Here is a 9117-nt window from a genome sequence, read left to right as displayed (position 1 = left end):
ACTAATTAAAGAACATAAAAAAGAATTAGAAAAAATTATAGATCCAATAAGATCTAAATGACAAAAGACTAACTCACTTCAGTGTTCATAATTAACTCATATTTTGGGTTTTCTATCCAATCAACTACTCATTAACCTAGCATGGTTTCACAGCCTTCCACTAACTTAATGAGTTGGCAAGAACTACTTATCTCTCAACCTCATAGTCCAGAAACGATTGGGGTAAGGTTTTCACGGATAGACAATACCAATTTTGGGTTCATTCTAACCTATATGACTTCCTAGGGTCAGCTGGCCTAGGATTTTAAGTTCTTCCTATCCAAACAAGTTGATCCACTAAGAAACCCTACATAAAAGCTAATTAATCCCACATCCACTAGTTAATCTCCCGTTAGTGGATTAGTTCCCTATGGATCTGACACATATCATGAACTCGATTAAAAATATAAAGATTAAAAAGAAATCAAGAAAAGAGATGAGATAAGAAGAATCCTGATATATTAATAGTGGTGCAAACAGTAATCCGTTGAATAGTTCACTGGATCCATAATCTGAATTCCGAAAAGAATGAAATAAAAACTAAACTACGCTTACAACTGAAAAAAACCTACGCTTACAACTGAAAAAGAAAACCTAAATTACAAGTAAAAATAAAACAAAATAGAAAAAAAAAATTAAACTTAGTAAAAAATCGTCCATAAACTATGCAAAGCAATCATATTTATACATATGGGGTTGGTCATTGGTCTTTGACCTAATTTAGTTGACTAATCTTCATTAAAGTTTGTTGTGCAGACGGACACACCCTTGACTTATTAATTCGGCTCATCATGTTGATGTCGCGACAGCCTCTTGCCTGTGTCACGGCGCAGTTGGCAGTTTATTGGCTTGGGCGTGTCTTCAAGGCTATGTTGCGACACCCTATGGCTGTATCGTGACATGATCTGTCGTAATTTGGTGTAGCAAATTAAACTAGTTTTCGTACTTTGGGAGCTTGAACATAAGCATTTTAGTTATGTTTTAATTACATTTCAGCAAGTTTAGTTAAAGTGTAATAAAATGTGTTATTTGAGTCTTTTATTGACCTTAGGGACCGAATGAGACCTAAGGGTGAGCTAATATGTTCTGTGAGTGTGAAAGAACCATTAGAAGACATATTAAGTCAATATTGGTCACTAGGTTGCAACAAAGAGCATTAGATGTCGCAACATAGGGAGCAGAACTGAAGAAACCCAAGACTACCTTTAATCTCGCGGAACAGCCTGAGGATGTCGCTGCATACCCCTGAAGACACCCTGAAGCTAAGCATACTACCCTCGATGTCGCGACACAGGACCTGGTGTGTCGCAACATCACCTCTGTACGGGAAATTAATATGAGTTAGAGGCGTTTAGGTCTGAATAATCCAACTTTAAATTCGAGAACGTCAGCTGACCTAAGGTTAAGGACAACGACCATCCTAAATCTATAAATAGGCTTAGCTAACACATTATGGACACCTTTTTCCTTTGTATAATTTTCTCTTTATTTTTAGACTTTAGTTTTTCTTTTCTTTTAGGGTTTAGAATTTATTTACATTCTTGTTATTTGCTTTCAGGAAGAAATCAACTTCTGAAATTATTCTCAAACTCTATGAGGCTTTTGCATTTAAAGTCAATACAATCAGGCTTCTTCTAAACTATTACTCTTGAATTGCTCTTCATGCTCATTATTTCATTCAAGTTTATATGGTTTACTAGAACCATGAGGAACTAATCCTCTTGTGGGGGATTAGCAAGTGAAGGTATGAATAATTAACTATTTTGTAGGGATTTCTCAACATATCAGTTGTTAAGGAAAGAAAGAACCCGGACCCTAGGAAGCCATCAAGGTGGAAATTAACCCAAAATTGGTATGGCATATCCGTGAACACCTTAACCCTGAATCGGTCTGGACTGTGAGGTCGGATGATAAATAGTTCTTGTCGACTCAGTATTCTAGAGGACATATCGAAAAATCATGTTGGGGTATTGACTAGTTGATTGAACTAGAAAACCCGATACGACAGTTGATCACAATTACCAATGCGAGCTACTCACCATGCCCATATTTGATATATATTCTCTTAATTAATTTTTTGCTTTTCATTTATTTTTTGTTAATTCTTTTCTTATTATTTTATTATCATTTATCCAAAACCCTTCTTTTAATCATTTGTACTATAATCCGACTAAAGTATTAATTAGATCTATTTAAGTGTAAGTTAGAATTAATTTAATGCTCGCCTCCCTTGGGTACGATCCTCCGAGTAGTCACCTACTCCATTCTAACTATAGTACAACCTAACACATGTATTTGCAGATACCGCATTTCCACATCTTTTGTGTAAGATTTGTACTTTGGAGGTTGGTACGTCCGGAGGCGGTTATGTCACTGAAGGCAGTCTGCTCCTTTGATACTGTAACATCCCAAATCGAGCCCAATCATTATGGTTGAATTTGAAAAGCTACATTGGCTATCGAAATGGCCTAGAGAAAGTTTTCTTAATTTCAAACTTACTTTCTTTAAATCATTTGCGCAATTTGTTCAAAACTAGTAAAATCAAATGTTCAACTTTCTTTCCAATCTCATTTTAAAACCATTGGTCCACGAAAATGGCCGAAATAAACTTTTGAAATTTTAAAACTATTGGCTTATCAATTCAAAACAAATGAAATAAAACATTTTTTTTGTGATCAAAATAAAGCGTTTATTTTAATTTCATAAAAACCATGAAAATTTTAGAAATCGAAATAAATAATATCTCGTTGTAAACATTCAATCATTTATTCAAAACTATTTCAGATTTTCAATCATACTTCTAAATCATTTATCTTTTTATTTAAAATTGGAGAACTTGATTCACTGCATGAAAACAGACTTTTAGCAGCGTTGTTTTTTGGCCTTTAGCGGAGCTTTTAAGCACCGCTAGAACTATTTACGATGTTTTCACAAGCGCCGCAAAAAAAACCGCTATAGAAAATGCCCCACAAAAGATCATAACTTTTAGTGGCATTTGTGGGGAAAGCGCCGCTAAAAGTCATGACTTTTAGTGGCATTTTTGGGGAAGAGCCGCTAAAAGTTGCTTTTGTTACAAACGCCGCTAAATTTGGCAGATTTGCAATGTACATTTTTCACCAATATCCAACCCTTCTTGCATTAAATCCAACCAAAAACAGTAAATATAACATGAAATCCAACAAAAAATAGCAAATGTAGCATAAAAAATACAACAAAAAATGTTAAATGAAAATGATACTTCGATGTAAATTAATAAATGAAGTAACTCAAAATATTCTTACAATAATGTTAAATGTGACAATGTTAAAAATATTCTTACAAGGAGAAAACAAATGTCTAAGATGACAACTTTTGCGACTGCTGAAACATCTTCATCATATGCTGAAGCTATAGCTAAAGCTTATCGTACTTTCTGCTCTGCTCTGCTGCCATCGTTGCTGCCTCTTCCTTCCTCGCTGCTACTGTTGCCTCCTTCACTGCTGCATCCGCTCTAAGTTGTTGCTGGAGTTCTTCATATTTTCTTTCAACCTCGGCAATTTGCTCAACTGTGCTCGCTTGAATCTGAGCTCTCTGGTCTCTTAACCTCTGAACTTCAGCTTGAACTTGACTCCTGGAAGGCATGTATTGTTGAGAGCCGGATCCAAAATATTGGGTCGAGGTAACACCAGATCCTTGAAATCGAACCCGACCATTCCTTTGAGGACCCAAAACTTCAGTAATAATTTTGTTATCAATGTTCTCAAGATTAACAGAACTATCAATCGAAGCAATCACTTCATACTCCGCCTTCTTCTCCTTTAGTTTCTCCTAATAAATCAATCAAAGAGTTAGAAACAAAATATATAATAAAAAGGAATGCAACATAACTTAACATTATTTAAAGCTACTAATGATGAATTAAACCATTATAATTAAAAATTATAATTATTTATAATAAATCAAATTTTATTAAGTAAATATACCATAATTTGTCCAGCTTCGGATGTCATAGGAGATCCATCTTTCTTCCTATGCGTAATCTCAAAAAGCTGAAGGCATCCAACTTTTTGACCAGACGAGACTTCCTACAATATAGTAGTAAAAATATTATTTAATAGTAGAAAGTCATTAATATTTGATAGAATTAATAAATTCATAATACCTCAGCCTCAGCTACAGAAGCGAAACTTTTCGACCCTACCGTGTGCATGAATTTTTGTTTTTGCCTGTTCCTTGTTCCAACTCGCTCACGGTCCTATATAATGTAATTATTATTACGTATATAGTAAACACTATATACCAAAAATTTTATAAGAATTTGGAAGTACGTAATACCTCTCATTTCTTTGAATTCTAGAATCTAACTGCATCTTCCCATTGGTACCTCAGCATTCCCGACGGGACATTTCGCAATTTTTCTTCGAGGCTTATGTCTTTCTTAAAATATTGTTTTTTCAAAGTGCTTTTATGGTCTCTTCATTTTTTACCCAATGCCTTCTTGATATAGTCATCTGAGACCTATAAAGCAAATCTCTCCTAAAAAAACACAAGTTTAGAATGTAAATATAAATGAAACTTAAACCAAAGTATTATAAATAACAATTAGATGTTCTATTACCTTAATATTATCGAGAGCTTGATTTTTGCTGCTATCAGGCATGTGATGCCATGATTCGTAGTTGATGGGCAACATATTGACATTTCGTGCTATAATACACAAATAGCCCGCTAAAAGTCGAGCTTCAGATCCAACAGGCTGACCATGGCTGTTTCTACTTACTTTGACACGCTCGACAGGATTTAAGTTGTATAAATCTTTAAGTAGCGTACGTCCTCGACCTCTGCGCGTCCCACCACTTTCATTTGAAAAGTGATATGTTATTATTTATATTAAAAATGAAAAATAAATCAATAATAAAAGTCAACACACATGTAAAAGAAACCTAACATTACTTTGAAATTCTACAGGCTCGTCAAGTGTCTCTGGCACATTCGAAGATCCAATAACTGTCTGCTATTCACTATTTGCTTCTTCCGAATTTGGAATATTTTGGACAATACTTAAATCTTGTAATCTTCTTCTACGCATTTTTCCTACAATACACATAAAATAGTTGAAATTTTAGTAACAAATTACAACAATAATAGTACGTATAAAATAGTTAATTATATAACATGAGCAAGATTAAAATTATAATATTACATATAATTAAAAAATCTTAAAATCTTGTTGCATCATAATTCGTAAATATCTTCATCCACATCTTGACGAACCCATTGAAATTGTGTACTAGTACTAGGGATATTTTCATTTAAGTTTTGTTCTGGAAAAGGCAAAGTTTCTGATCTTTCGACGATGTCATCTCTACTTCCATTGCCCATGTCAAACAAGTCTCTAGGGGTGTTTCGGAGTACAACGTACCAACCCTCATCAGTTGGATCTTTCGAGTAAAAAACTTATTTCACTTGAGAATCGTCTATCAATTGTTCTCCAGTGTGAATCAATCGAGAGAAATTCACCATTGTAAAACCAAATTGATCGTTTTTAATTCCGCGAGCAGTATTAACATAAGCCCAATCACATCAAAATAAGACAACTTTCCATTTTCCATAGTAATCCAATTCAATAATATCAGTAAGAAGTCCGTAATACTCCACATTTCCCTCAATAGGATTGCTGTCCCTAGCACTAGCATAACTTGTAATTGAAGAATTAACAACTATTCCACAATTTTGAGTTCTCCTAAATCTTTCGCGATATTTTGTATGAAATCTGAATCCATTGATGATGAAGGCACTATATCTTTTTACTACTTTATTCGGGCCTTGAGAAAGCCATTTAACTTTGTTATTAACGTCCTTCCCACTCCAAACCTATTGAACCGAAAGTACATTGAGTAATTATAAATGTTATGATAAAACATTATTATTTGTCAATAAAAGGTTGAGTTGCATACCGTTTGACTTAACCATTTATGGAAACATTCTATGAATAACTTATTAATCTCTCGTTGTTGTAATCTTCGGGAGCGTGATCGAGATCTCAAGATTTGTGTGAACTCACTATGTTAAAAAAGAGGTTTAATTGGTTAGAAAATAAACAAATAAAAAAGATGAATATTTATCATATTCTAGAACTTACTTGCATAATAGTTCAATTGAATCGTGGTGAAAAAGAACATATCTATGTGCTTGTACCCAAGATCTTTCTTCTAATTCTACAATTTCAACTTTACCTATTGGTTCTCTTTAACTTTGAAATAAATAAGTCTTGGTAAAGTTGGGATCATTAAGCCCAACATTTCTACTTGGTCTATTCAATCTTGTTTCAACATCTTCTAAATATCTGGAACAGAAGATCATACACTCCTTTGCTAAGCAGCCTTCAGCAATTGATCCTTCTGGATAACACTTATTTACAAAATAAGACTTCAATTTGCTTAGGAACCTAAACACGATATACAACATTATCAAAAGTTGTAACTAAATGTATAGAGGTGATGAATGAATACTTTACAAATAAATTAGCACCTTTCTATATGATATATCCATCGATAAAAACTGGTCCTCCAATTATTGCTTCACGAGGGAGATGGATTACCAAGTGCACCATAATAGTGAAGAAGGAAGGTGGAAAGATCTTCTCCAAACTGCATAAAGTCAAAGAAGCTCAATCCTGTACTTTCTCAAGTTCTTCAAAATCCAAAACATTTCCACAAATAGCTTTCATTATATTGGAAAGTTCTATTATACAGGACGTAACCTTTTTTGACATACAGCATCGTAAAGCAAGTGGCAGTAAATCTTGCATCAAGATGTGATAATCATATGATTTTAAAGAATATAGTCTTCGATCTTTAAGACTCACACATCGAGATATATTTGATGCATACGCATCTGGGACCTTTATATCCTTCAACACTGTGCAGAACACTTCTTTCTCTTCCTTTAACATTGCAAAAATTAGAGGTGGCAACCGATATTTCCCATTCGAAAGTACTTGGGGTTGAAGATCACGCTGAATTCCCATGTCAACTAAATCAAGTCAACTCTGAAAATTGTCTTTTGATTTTCCATCGACATTCAAAATTGTCCGGATGATGTTCTCGCAAACATTCTTCTCAATATGCATGACATCAAGATTATGTCGTAAAATGTAATGCTCCCAATAAGGCAACTCAAAAAAAATACTTCTTTTTTTTCACAAGTCTGCCTCATTAGGATTATCCTCTTCATCAGGTTCATCTCTCGATCTTCTCCTTGTTTGTATGTTGGATGGTTGATTCATCTTCCCATAACTGAAATCCATATCTTTTAACATGAACAAGATTTTAGATCCAATGGTCTGCTCAGGAGCTTCTCTAAACTCTTCAAATCGTCAAATAAAGTCCTCTGAAATCTAAATCTATGATTTCCATCCAACCATCGACGATGCCCCATATAATGGAACTTCTTCCCATTATATAACCATTTCGAACATGTTTGTGCAGCACAACAAGGACAAGCATAACGTCCTTTGGTACTCCAAATAGATAAATTGGCATAAGCCGGGAAATCATTAATTGTCCATAACAAAGCTGCACGTAAATTAAAGTTCTCCGTTCTTAACACATCATATGTCTCAACCCTCGACCATAATTGTTTTAACTCTTCAATAAGTGGCTGTAAATAAATATCGATATCATTTTCGGGACCTTTCTCTTCAGGGATAATCATAGATAATATAAAAGAAGATTACTTCATGCAAATCCATAGAGGCAAATTGTAAGGAACAAGCACTACAGGCCAAGTACTGTAGGAAGTACTCATGATTTTAAAAGGATTAAAGCCGACAGCTGCTAGCCCAAGCCTCACATTTCGAGGATCACTTGCAAAGCTTGGAAATTTACTGTCAAACGACTTCCAAGCTAAAGAATCAGCAGGATGCCTTAATAATCCATCATTGGTCCGTTCATCATTATGCCACTTCATAGAATCGACTGTCTTTGACGACATGAAAAGCCTTTGAAGTCTTGGTATTAGGGGAAAATATCGCAAAACCTTAACTGGCTTCTTTCTTAACTGTGCCCCACCTTTATCCGCATTCATATCTTCTGTATTCCTATTCATCCAACGAGACTTACTGCACACATGACAAGACTGTTGGTTTTTCTAATCACCCCAGTAAAACATGCAGTCATTTGGGAAACTATGAATTTTATCGTACCCAAGGCCCAAATCTTTTATTAGTCTATTCATATCTTGACAAGATTGGGGGGTTTTTGCAAACGGAAACATCTCTCTCAGAAACTCTAGCAGCATTGTAAAAGAGTTTCTGGTCCACCCTCTCAAACATTTTAAGTGAAATAGACGAATGCAGAAGGACAATTTCGAATATTTTGATCCCACGTAAAGTTCTTCGTTCATTTCATTAAGTAAATTGTAGAACTTCACCGCTTCTTCATTTGGCTCCTTATTAGGAGCACTTGTTCCCGTTTCGCAAAAAACATTTCCACCAATATTACAATCATCGGATACAATAAAGTCAGGTGGAAACGATTGCTGACCATGATTGTGCATATTAAATGCATCCCGCAACATACCTTCCATGTCATCTTGTCTAACATACTGATGGTAAGTAGTACTAGGATAAGTCGGATTAATCATTAAGAAGTTCCACTAGATGTACACTCTCCATGGAAAATCCATTTTTTATACCCCCGAATAAAGCCATCAACAATTAGATGTTCGTAGACAACTTCACGAAAATGCCAATTGATGTTGCCACACTTCTTACACGGGTAAAGAATCATATTCTCTTGGCTTGCATTTTGAAATGAAAAATTTAGAAAAGTTTGTACTCCATTTCGATAGGCATTGCTTACCATTGACAAATTCATCCAACTCCTATCCATTTCGTAGTTCTTGAAATCTAAAGTTGACAATAAATTGCGTTTACTGAAATAGATAATATATATCAAGTATAAATTATCTAGTAGGTGTAAACTAATTCAGGCAGCGGGATTTTCAAGTGTATATTTATGTATTACGTAAGTTAAGTGAGCTTTGTAAGTTATGTAAGTTATGTTATGATATACATTTATATAAGGTATGTAAGTT

Source organism: Gossypium hirsutum, chromosome A06 (assembly GCF_007990345.1).
Source record: "Gossypium hirsutum isolate 1008001.06 chromosome A06, Gossypium_hirsutum_v2.1, whole genome shotgun sequence".
Classification (NCBI taxonomy): domain Eukaryota; kingdom Viridiplantae; phylum Streptophyta; class Magnoliopsida; order Malvales; family Malvaceae; genus Gossypium; species Gossypium hirsutum.
Note: the sequence above shows the minus strand (reverse complement) of the source record.